This window comes from Eublepharis macularius, chromosome 6, assembly GCF_028583425.1.
Source record: "Eublepharis macularius isolate TG4126 chromosome 6, MPM_Emac_v1.0, whole genome shotgun sequence".
Lineage (NCBI taxonomy): Eukaryota > Metazoa > Chordata > Lepidosauria > Squamata > Eublepharidae > Eublepharis > Eublepharis macularius.
The window spans coordinates 13,450,210-13,463,117 of NC_072795.1; positions in this window are offsets into that span (position 1 = coordinate 13,450,210).

Genomic DNA, 12,908 nt, shown 5'->3' on the forward strand with positions numbered 1-12,908 from the left:
GGTTCGGTGCCGATGACAATCCCGAAGTCATGAACCGCAACAAACATTTTCCTTTGCTGAAACGGTTCACAGTTTGCGGTTCGTGGGCACCAGAATGGCCCCATTGCACTTACAGAGCTCATATTCACAGGGAGTGTGTAGCAGACTCTCCTCCAGCCAGCGGCCAAGTTTGGTCAAGATTGCAATAGGAATCTTGGAGTTATACCCTATCCAATCCGAGGCCCCCAGGAAACCCCCCACTCGAGACAGTTAGAGCCACCAGTTGATGTTGGCCCAGTGGACAAGGGGTTGGCCGTCAGAACTGCCTATCAGGGTTTGCAGGGGTGAGATTGGAGTGCCTGTGAGTCAGAACACCCCCTCCCTCACCTGGGTGTCTTCTCCCAACTTGTAACCACTTTGCAGCTCCATGGTTGGAAGGAAGACCTGCCGATCAATGTAAGCTGGGCTTCCATTCAGGTTTCCAGGGTGAAAGAAGGAGAGCAGACAGAGTTCAGGCATTCCCCCAGCTCCGTTTCCAGGGGAATTGATTGATGGCGCCTGACTGTCTGGCTTCCCGAACCGCAGCCAAGTGCACCAAACCAGACTTCTTCCAAATGCTGGTTCGTTGGCAGAGGACAATCACCATCTGCCGGATCGCGATCGCACGATCGCCAATTTCGTGGGTTTTTGAAGTTCGTAATGCGATTCTTGCCCATCTCTAACAGTGATCCCCCTCCATCCCTCCCACTGGCCCGCTGAGTAGCAGAGGGGAAAAGGAGGTCTCCCAGTCCCAGCAAGCAGGAGATCTCCTAGTCCTTACAGTCTGAGAGACCTGGAAGCCATAGGAGGTGCTACCCTGCAAATGGGTAAAAATAACTACTGTCCATATGCAAGTTTTCTCTGTTCTTTGTCTGCGTAATCCTAGTCCTATTACATTGTTCATTGGATGTCTTTGCTGTCGGATTGCATTGTTTTTATATTTTGCAATCTGCCTTTAGTCTTGGAGAGAAAGACGAGCTATACATGAAGTAAATAAATTAATGCTTTGGTTTAAAAATTTAATAAGAAAACATATTCTGTTGCAATCAGAAAAAAGTCCCCAACATTTTAAAAATGCTTAAAAAGAGCAAAAACAGCCAACTCCCAATACAGTCTTAATTAAATGCTATTTTGCATTTATATTCTCATTTTCTTATTTTGATCTTTTTTTCCCTGAAAGATTGGCTATTTATATATCTCCCCCACCCAGGAAGATTATTGAAATACATTAGGGAATTGCTTTTGATTACAAACAGAATGCATTTTTAATTAAAATAATTTTTTCTGTTGCATCTTTGGGGATTTCCCTTAATCTTGTTTTCATAAAGGACAGTCCACTTCTTCCTATACCAATTGTGTGCCCAAATTTATATGGACGGGGAGTAGGATTTGAAAATATGACTATCTGCAGCCTGGGCACCATTCCTTCTGCCACCTTAATTCTACCAACTCCGTCCTACTTCCTTTTGTGGAATGTGTAGACCAGATCTATGAGCCCTCAATGTCCCCTTAAAGAGGAGTTTAAGACAAAATGAAATGTATAAGATGAATGTATAAGAGCTCTAGAGAGCTGTGACTAACCCAAGGTCACCCAGCTCGCTTCAAGTGGAGGAGTGGAGATTGGGGAATCAAACTCGGTTCTCCAGATGACAGTCCCAGCACTCTTAACCACTACACCAAATTGGTGTCGTTAGCTGGGAAGGGTAGTTAAAAAAAACAGATCTAGTGGCAGGGCAAAGGCTTTGCTATACATTGGAGCTGTGTGAAGGGCCTGTGAAATGTCAGAAGGGAAACTTCAGCCTATTAGAACCTCTCCAGGTTCAAGCCCGGCACTGGAAGACAGTTACAGCTCATTTCCCTTCCTCACTGCCCTCTAGTTGCAATCCCACACAGTTTTAGACTGGAGAGATTAAATTGACAGAGCCTTCGGGGAGGCAAATATAAAATTAACAAACCCTCTGAGGAGCGATCTCAGCCAGCTCTGTCTTTTCAAACTACGCTTCCCAGCTAACATTGTGTCTCCTTACACTTGCTGAACATGCGTGGAGGTGGCTCATGCAGAGAGACTCTGAGTGACTTTGTACCAGTTTCCATCTTCTCTCCTCTGTGTGTGTTATCAAGTTGCTTCTGACTTATAGGGACCCTATGAAATAAATGGTGGGCAGTTAGAAATTCATAGTAGGTCCGTCCACATCCGGATTGGCTTCTGGGTGTTGGAACCATCTGTGGGGACACTGCCACGGAGTCCTAGTGTCCTTTGGCCTGCGAAAGCTTTCCTCTGAACACCCTGAAAGCCCACAGTCCCAGCGCTTTTTCCCCTGGAGAGACAATCCCATGATGGAAAGGCTAGGAAGGCAACCTTGGTATTTATCTTAATTACATTGCCTTAATTGCATTTTTCTGTTTAATTGCTCCTATTCAATCTCTGATGCAGCACCCCAAATAATTTGTCTCTCGTGCTTGGGCTGTTCGGTCTGTTCCGAGGCCATTTGTCTTCCTTTCACTAAAGCTCACGTATTCCGCTAGCTAAATCTTTCCTTGTAAATCTGTCCCTTCAGACTCCTAATTATTCCTGGTTGCTCTTCCCTGTAACTCTCACGGACTTGTTTTATAGCACTCTGGCCCTTGGAAATGGATACGAGAGCACAGAGAATCTCACGTTCCAGCTGTTCTGAGGGGAGGGGGGCTTGCCCCTTCCCTGCTCCGTGGATGCCTGATGTTCCTGCAGATGTACTGGCAGGAGCCGTTGCCCTACCACATCGTAAAATCATATTTAATTTTCTTTCCACTAAAGGGAAAAAAACAGGGTACGGTCCCTAGGCGGACAAAGCGAACACATGAATCGCTTAAGACCACATACTTGCGCATACGCCAGCTTTTGCCCCCACTGAAGTCAACGGAGAATAGCTTTAGCCCAACTAAACTGATGTCCCAGGATTAAAATCTCCTTGGGTCTAGTGTGCACATGAATGTACATCCCAACATTTTTCATCACTTGGCTAGAGCTGACTGAGCCCTAGATATACACATGCAATAGAAATGAGTCAGTGAAAATGAATCTGCAGGGCCCAGAGGTGGTAGAACAGTCTTCAAACTGCAGGTGAGAGAACCAATTTTCAGATGCTCTCCATGCTAAAAGAAATACCATCAAAGTAGAAAACTAACACTGTGGGGAGTGAGAACTCCCTGGTGCACTAGCTTTCTACTTGTAGAAAGTTTTCTACATGGGGGAGCATTAAAAAATATGATGCCCATCTCCGTTCTCCAAAGGTCTACTACACACCAAGGCTGTACCATCTCATTCAGCTGCGAGAATTGCTTTTGGGTTCCCATCAGGGGATACCAAAATTCTGTCTGCAGCATTTGATCTGCGATGGCTCACACATCCATGCAGTAATTGCAGGGCATTAGCTGTGTTCATTTGTAGCAGCAAAAATATGCAAATGTCTTGCAGCACCTTAAACACCGTGGCCTGGATTCTATGAATGAGTTCCATGCGCTACTGGACTCTTTTTGATGCACGCTAGACAGTCTCTGCTCTTCTGTTTGCCCAGGGGCCCATTGAAAGCTGCTGATCTTGCACAAAGCGGAAGAGGAAGTGCACCCTATGGCAGGTGCTATCTAGCATGCTCGGAACTCGTTCATAGGATCCAAGCCTAAACTTTTACTTCTAACATAAGATTATACGTACTAGAACCTGTGCTCGAACGAAAACTTGCTTGTCTTTAAAACGCTGCAAGACTCCTATTGATTTCCACACAAGCAAATTAATAAGCTACGAATGTCCATTGAAGAACCAACTCTCAAACCCAGTTCTAGAGTCTCTCTACACAATTTTGACACAAGTTCTTCACGTGTTAGCCAGGAAGCATAGTTTTGAAAGATAGAGCTGGCGGAGATCACTCTGGAGGGGACAGATCCTCTCCCAGCCCTACTCTGCCTCTGGTGTACTGGACTGTCTCCCCTTCTGGAGCCTTTGCCCTGCCAAGGCTCAGTTAATTCAAAGTTTTAAGCAGCGAGGGCAGCAGGGCAGAGGCTGTGGAAGGGAGGATAGCCCGGCACACCAGAGGCGGCAGAGGGCTGTGAGAGAATCCATCCCCTCTGGAGCAATCTCTGCTGGCTCCGTCTTTCAAAACTACACTTCTCGGCTAACATTGCATCCCCTGACACTTGATGGACACACGCCCTGGCATCACAGAGACTCCTAGTCTCCATCCTGTTGAACAATGGATTCCCTAGTCATCTGCCATTGTTTTAGTGGGGGCAGAACTGGTGAGGAACTCTTGGTTGCAAACCAATTCACCTATTGTCAAATTCAGCTTATTTCAAGCTGAGCTGCCATTGAAACAAAAAAATCCTGACATTTAGGTACCTGATTCAGAAAATTCAGTGCTAGGAACTGATTGCCTCAGGAATTGAAAGGTTAAAAGCACTTCTCGGGGCCTGCAGTCTGCCAGCTCTATTTCCTCATAAGCTTACCACATGTCCACTGATGGTGGGGATTCTCCCAGAGATGTGTTCCGTTGCCCACCGCTGCTCCAACTGGTGTGTGCATGTAAAGTGCCATCAAGTCACAACTAGAGATGGGCATGAACCAGAAAAAAAACAAACCATTCAGTTCGTGGTTCATCAAATTTCATGAACCACGAACTACGAATTTTCACGAACCTGCCCCTGGTTCACGAACTGGTTCATTTGGTTCATGAAAACATCACATCTGGGTCAGAAAACCATCACTTCCGGGTGAGCAGAAGGTCTGCAGGAAGTCCATCCCCTGTTTCCTAGGAAACTGATTGATTGGCACCAGGCTGTCTGGAGTCACGAACCAAAAAACAAAACAAACGAACCAGCCTAAAGTTCGTGGCGGTTCATCAAAAATGGGATCTGACAAACTGCGGTTCCCGAACCACGAAGCAGCCTGGTTCGTGCTTAATTTTGGTTCGTATTTTGGTTCGTGCCCATCTCTAGTCACAACTGACTTATAGCAACCCCTGTTGGGGTTTTCAAGACAAGTGAAAAGCAGAGATAGTTTGCCAGTGCCTTCCTCTGCAGAGTTTTCCTTCATGGTAGCCCATCCGAGTACTGCTTAGCTTCCGAGATCTAAGAAGATTGGGCTATACCATGCCGCCTTCCCTCCCAGCTCTAACTGGCAGCAGGAGAAAAATAACGGGGGAAAAGGCTTCAGCCTAGTTGCCATCACGTCATTTCTGGATACTACCTGGAAATGACAACGGGTAGCTTTGTTAATTGCTGGAAACTCTGTGGTACCAGAAGTGAGGTAGTAACTTTGGCAAGTCATCAAACACTGTAGATCAAAATCCCACAGAGGTTGCGATTAGGGGTGTGCAAGCCAAAAATTTTCGGCTATAGCCGAAAGTAGAAAGCCGAAAGAAAATTCTCTATCGTTAAAGCTGAAAGCCGAAACAAGAATCTCTTTCGGGATTCGGGATTCGGGATTCTTTCGGCATTATTTCGGCATTCTTTCGGCTTTTTTCTATGGGAAAATGCCTCCGTCTTCCAGGACGCCTGGAGGAGGCATTTTCCCACCGAATAAGCCCAAAATTGGTGGGGACCTTCCTCTAACCCTTCTCTAACAACCACCCAAGTTTCAGACAGATTGGACTTTGGGGGGCCATGTTATGGCCCCCCAAAGCAGGTCCCCCCATCCTCCCATAAAGGAGCATCTTCTTCATTATTTCCTATGGGGAAAAAATGAAGAAGCAGGCTTCCTTTGCCAGGGGTGGCATTTTGCATGCAAAATGCCCCCTTACCCTCAGGGGCCCTTCTCCCACCCCTCCTCCCACCCCCCACCAAGGCTCAGCCTGCTCCCACTTGGGGGGGGCCATTTCATGGCCTCCCCAAGTAGGTGCTCTAATCTCTACCACTGACAGCTGGGGGAGGCTTGTGTTGCCAGGGGTGGCATTTTGCATGCAAAATGCCCCCCAACCCTCTGGGGCCCTTCTCCCACCCCTCCTCCCACCCCCCACCAAGGCTCAGCCTGCTCCCACTTGGGGGGGCCATTTCATGGCCTCCCCAAGTAGGTGCTCTAATCTCTACCACTGACAGCTGGGGGAGGCTTGTGTTGCCAGGGGTGGCATTTTGCATGCAAAATGCCCCCCAGCCCTCTGGGGCCCTTCTCCCACCCTTCCTCCCACCCCACACCAAGGCTCAGACTGCTCCCACTTGGGGGGGCCATTTCATGGCCTCCCCAAGTAGGTCCTCTCAGCCCCTAAAGTCCACCCCTTACAGCCCCACACAAACCCAATTCCCCCCCAGCTGCCGCACACAGACCCAAATCCCCACATTAGCCCCTCACAGACCCAAATCCACCCCCACCTGCCCCACACCCATAACCCCAGGAACAGGCTGGCAAAGGCCAGCCCTCTCCCTTTGTTCCCTATGCTGGGAACTTCTAAACTCTCTTTCCCTGGGCAATTCTGCACAGCCCAGGGGTGCCACAATGGTGGGCACACTTCTGAGTGCCAGCTGGTCCCTGTGAAAGAACACCTGAACCACAGACACCCTCCCTCAAATTCCCCCACCACCTACAGAGATAGCTGGCCAGCCAGCCCCATTGTTCCCTATGATGGGAACCAACTGCACAACAAAGAATAAAACAAGAACAACACAAAATAAAGTTTTTAAAAAATTATTTTCTCCCTTCCAAAGTACAAGTAGGCAAAGCATTATGACACATTACACCAGCAGTCCCCCACACAGAAAAATAACACAACTCACTTAACATCAGAGAATCACAAAGCACGATTCCTGTCAAAAACACTTTATTTCTTGAACAGCTTTAGGTTACACAGCAGGGGGGAACACCAAAGGGCTTGGCAGCAGTATCTTACACAAAAATAACACAACTCACTTAACATCAGAGAATCACAAAAGCACAATTCCTGTCAAAAACACTTTATTTCTTGAACAGCTTTAGGCTACACAGCAGGGGGGGGACACCAAAGGGCATGGAAGCAGTATCTTACACAAAAATAACACAACTCACTTCACATTAAAGAATCACCCCAAAAAATTGCTGTCAAAAGCACTTTATTTCTGTAACTGCTTTAGGTTACACAGTAGGAAGGCACCACAGAGCAGGAAAGCAGTGTACTACACAAAAATAACACAACTCACTTCACATCAGAGAATCACACAAACACAATTGCTGTCAAAAACGGTGAAGTGGGTTGTATTATTTTTTGTAGTACATTGCTATCATGCCCTTTTGTGCCCTCCTACTGTGTAACCTAAAGCTGTTCAAGAAATAAAGTGTTTTTGCCAGGAATTGTGTTTTTGTGATTCTCTGATGTTAAGTGAGTTGTGTTATTTTTGTGTAAGATACTGCTTCCATGCCCTTTGGTGTTCCCCCCCTGCTGTGTAGCCTAAAGCTGTTCAAGAAATAAAGTGTTTTTGACAGGAATTGTGCTTTTGTGATTCTCTGATGTTAAGTGAGTTGTGTTATTTTTGTGTAAGATACTGCTGCCATGCCCTTTGGTGTTCCCCCCCCTGCTGTGTAGCCTAAAGCTGTTCAAGAAATAAAGTGTTTTTGACAGGAATCGTGCTTTGTGATTCTCTGATGTTAAGTGAGTTGTGTTATTTTTGTGTAAGATACTGCTGCCATGCCCTTTGGTGTTCCCCCCCTGCTGTGTAGCCTAAAGCTGTTCAAGAAATAAAGTGTTTTTGACAGGAATCGTGCTTTGTGATTCTCTGATGTTAAGTGAGTTGTGTTATTTTTCTGTGTGGGGGACTGCTGGTGTTATGTGTCATAATGCTTTGCCTACTTGTACTTTGGAAGGGAGAAAATAATTTTTAAAAAACTTTATTTTGTGTTGTTCTTGTTTTATTCTTTGTTGTGCAGTTGGTTCCCATCATAGGGAACAATGGGGCTGGCTGGCCAGCCATCTCTGTAGGTGGTGGGGGAATTTGAGGGAGGGTGTCTGTGGTTCAGGTGCTCTTTCACAGGGACCAGCTGGCACTCAGAAGTGTGCCCACCATTGTGGCACCCCTGGGCTGTGCAGAATTGCCCAGGGAAAGAGAGTTTAGAAGTTCCCAGCATAGGGAACAAAGGGAGAGGGCTGGCCTTTGCCAGCCTGTTCCTGGGGTTATGGGTGTGGGGCAGGTGGGGGTGGATTTGGGTCTGTGAGGGGCTAATGTGGGGATTTGGGTCTGTGTGTGGCAGCTGGGGGGAATTGGGTTTGTGTGGAGCTGTAAGGGGTGGAATTTAGGGGCTGAGAGGACCTACTTGGGGAGGCCATGAAATGGCCCCCCCAAGTGGGAGCAGGCTGAGCCTTGGTGTGGGGTGGGAGGAAGGGTGGGAGAAGGGCCCCAGAGGGCTGGGGGGCATTTTGCATGCAAAATGCCACCCCTGGCAACACAAGCCTCCCCCAGCTGTCAGTGGTAGAGATTAGAGCACCTACTTGGGGAGGCCATGAAATGGCCCCCCCAAGTGGGAGCAGGCTGAGCCTTGGTGGGGGGTGGGAGGAGGGGTGGGAGAAGGGCCCCAGAGGGTTGGGGGGCATTTTGCATGCAAAATGCCACCCCTGGCAACACAAGCCTCCCCCAGCTGTCAGTGGTAGAGATTAGAGCACCTACTTGGGGAGGCCATGAAATGGCCCCCCCAAGTGGGAGCAGGCTGAGCCTTGGTGGGGGGTGGGAGGAGGGGTGGGAGAAGGGCCCCTGAGGGTAAGGGGGCATTTTGCATGCAAAATGCCACCCCTGGCAAAGGAAGCCTGCTTCTTCATTTTTTCCCCATAGGAAATAATGAAGAAGATGCTCCTTTATGGGAGGATGGGGGGACCTGCTTTGGGGGGCCATAACATGGCCCCCCAAAGTCCAATCTGTCTGAAACTTGGGTGGTTGTTAGAGAAGGGTTAGAGGAAGGTCCCCACCAATTTTGGGCTTATTCGGTGGGAAGATGCCTCCCCCAGACGTCCGGGAAGACGGAGGCATTTTCCCATTGAAAAGCCGAATGAAAGACGAAAGAATCCCGAAACGTTTCGGCTTTTTTCTTTCGGCTACCCGAAACGTTTCGGGATTCCCCGAAACGTTTCGGCATTCCCTGAAAGAAGCCGAAACACTTTTGTTTCGGCATTCTTTCGGCATTCTGAATGCCGAAACGCACATCCCTAGTTGCGATAGTTGGTGGCGATCCAACAGGTAAGCTCGTGGTTTAGCCAATGCCAGATTTATACTGATCTATACATGTTCTTTTCCACAAATGAGATCATCATAAAGACTGGGCATGTATGCCCCTGGCCCAACGAGATGCCAGTGAATTCAATGCATTTCTCAGGAGAAGCATGTTATTGAGTGACGGATTTGGCAGATATGGCCGTCACTCAACAATATGCTAGTTTAAGTTCTGGAATTCCCTAGATGTGGTTGAAGAGAGGATCATTATGTTGCCATTGAGGAAGTTCTCCTGCAAAACGAGTTCCCACTGTGAGCCCCGGGGGGGGGGGGGCTCTCTATTGTGTCCAAGAGTTTTCCAGAGACCATCTGGCAACCCTACCTGTTCTCCATGAATTTATCCACTCCCCTTGTAAAGTCTTCCAAGTTGGCAACCATCACCACTTCCTCCGGCAGTAAGTTCCACAATTTAACTATGCACTCATAGATGGACAGATGTCCAGTTTTGACCCCGATACCAACTCCAGTATCTGTGCTTGTTGTCCAGGAAATAAATTGTGAGGGAGGGATGGGACAGACCTACAAATGCCTGGTATTTTCTGATTAAGAGATCCAAGAAGCAGGCAGTTCCAAAGGGACAGAGTTGAGCAGCAGGGCTCAAGGCTTAAAATAGAAATGAAGTGAAAAAATAAAGGAGCAAAACAAGAGCAAGATTCAAGTCCAGTAGCACCTTAAAGACCAACTAGATTTCCAGGATATGAGCTTTCAAGAGTCAAAGGTCCCCTCGTCAGATACCAGGAGCAAAACAAAAAAATCAAACTCTTGGGTTTGGCTGCAGGGTGGGTGAGCTGGCAGAAGGCAAACTGTAGCTGGCACCAGCATTTCCATTGTTCCCCACCTGTGAGTCTCTCTACACGAGACACCTCGGTGCATGTTTGTCAAGAAGAGTAGGAAGATGCAATGTTAGCTGGGAAGGGTAGTTTTAAAAGACATAGCCAGCGGAGATCGCTCCTCAGAGAGTTTGTCCATTTCATCTTCGTCTCCCCAAAGACTCTGTCAATCTCACCTCTGCAGGCTAAAAAGGTGTGGGATCACAACCAGAGGGCAGCGAGGAATGGAAATGGGCTGGAGCTGCCTTCCAGAGCCAGACGTGGACCTGGAGAGGTGATAATGGACTGAAGTTTCCTTCTGGCACTTTCCAGCCTGTTCACACAGCTACAGTGTACAGCAAAGCCTTTGCCTTGCTGCCATCTCTGTCTTTTAAAACTACCCTTCCTGGCTAACATTGCATCTCCCAACACGTGTTGTTAACGTGTCAGGTGTCTCGTGTAGAGAGACTCTGGCAGGAGGAGAAGATGAAGATCCTCTTCCTCAAGCAGCAGAATGTGTTCTCCCCCTCCCTGGAAGGACAGGTACAGCTTTATAGTCCTGTATTGCAAGGCATGTGGCTGTCCGTCATTCTGCACGGTGGGCAGCTTTTTGCTCATTTGGGTTGTGTGTCCCCCTTTCTCCTTCTCACTTGCCTCACCCACCCCCTCTGAGCTGGCTGCATCTTCTGGCTCCTAGTTGGGAAAACACTGACAGCCTCTCTCTCTCTCTCAGTGGGAGGCAGCTGCAAAAAAGAAGGGCGGGGGGGGAAGAAACATCAAAGGAAATGCTAGGAGCAGGCACAATGAAGAACTTCAATTCCCATTGTGCCTTGTGACAGTCAGCCCAGCCACGGTGACATTCCTGGCTGACCAGATGGTGCGGAGGGGGGGGGATTTTTCACAGCTTCAACATCAGTGCAGCCATTCCCAAAATCTCTTCATTGGGCATTTTCACATCTGAGAACTAGTCTTGCCTCCTTGCCTCCCTTGGCAGTCAGTGGCAGCAGCTTCCCGTCCTGCCCCAAAGCCCCTGCTGCCCTGACTCCAGAGGCAACAAGGATGGGGTAGAGGTGAGGGTCGCTTCGGCTCACTCATCTTAATAGTGTAAATATTTATTTACTTCATTTATACCCCAATTCTCTCCCTAATGGGGACCCAAAGTGAGTCAGTTTGGTATAGTGTGTCATGTCTGAGCCCTATCCATGCCAATACTAATGCTGAGCCATTGCTAATGCTGTACCTTAATGTCATTTTGCAAATGCCTTAACCATCGCTTCTCTAAATTGGAGTGGGAGGCTTTGCAGGGGCTCAAAAATGACAAAGACATAGTCATTAAGACCGCGGACAAAGGTGGGGGAATTGTCATACAGAATACATGTGACTATGTTCAGGAGTGTACCAGACAACTTAATATCGAGACAGAATACAAGCGGGTGTCCATCAACCCGACTTCACACATCCAACGGGTCATCAAGATTGTTTTAGATGAGGGGTTGGCGGAAAATGAGATAGATAAAAAGACCAGAGATGCCCTGATTAACCCCAGCCCCAGAATACCTGTCTTTTATACATTACCGAAAATCCATAAGCCAGGACACCCTCCCCCCGGACGTCCAATAATTTCCGGTTCCAATTCAGTCCTGGAACCTCTATCGAGTTATCTGGATTTTTTCCTGCAACCCCTAGTTATAAATACGCCTGCCTACTTAAAAGATACTATGTCTCTAATTTCTTTAGTGGAATCTATGGATATTCCTTCTACGGTATACCTGATGTCCCTAGACGTGAGGTCTTTATATACCTCCATCCCTCATGATGAGGCAAGACATGCAGTACAGGATGCCCTTCTTTCTCGCGATATCCAAAAACCGTCAACTCATTTTCTTCTCAATATTTTAGACATCATAGTGGAGAAGAATTATTTTCGATTTAATGACGAATTCTATTTCCAGTTGAAAGGGGTAGCCATGGGGTGCGCTGCTGCCCCGAGTATCGCTAATATATTTATGTCTTCCTTGGAGAACCAATGGATATTTAATGACAACTCAAACCCCTTTAAAGAGCACATTCTCCTTTACAGGCGATACATAGATGACGTCATAGTCTTGCTAAATGAAGAGGGGTGCGCTGAGGAACTGGGTAATTGGTTCAATACTTGGCACCCTTCGATCCAGTTCACCTGGACCGGAAGTACTAATAGCATAGACTATTTAGATGTCACCATTTATCGAGAGACGGACAATAAGCTTGCAGTGCGCCCCTTTAAGAAAAGTACAGACCGATGCGCCTATTTACACTACCAGTCCTTTCATCCAAAAAGCTTACGGGACAACATCCCCGTGGGCCAATTCTTGAGGATTAAACGGAATTCCACCAACCCATATTTTTATAAAATTGGGCGCAAGGAGTTGGGGGAGAACTTTGCCACAAGGGGCTACCCGAGCCATGTCATTGAACAAGCTAGGACACGTTCTGATGTAACTGACAGGGAGACTTTGTTGACTCCCAGACCGAGGAGACTGGATGATAAAATTAAGTGGGGACTGGAATATACTCCCCTAGCCCCTAGGATCACCTCTATTATAAGGCAGCATTGGCACCTCATAGCTGACGTCCGTGGGTGTGAATCGGGACTGGCAGTTGGTTACAGACGGACCAAATCAATCAGAGACCTTCTAATTAGGTCTGAATTCTCTAGCACTCCCCCACGCTCTAATATACCTAAGGGCCATTTCGCATGTGGCACATGCAATGTGTGCAGTTACATGGTGGGGCTTGATCAGATTTTGACCACCCGCACTTTTGCACGGCGTGATTTTACAAACTGTAAGTCAGTAAATGTGGTGTATATCATCCAATGCCAGTGTCCCTTGCTATACATAGGCAGTA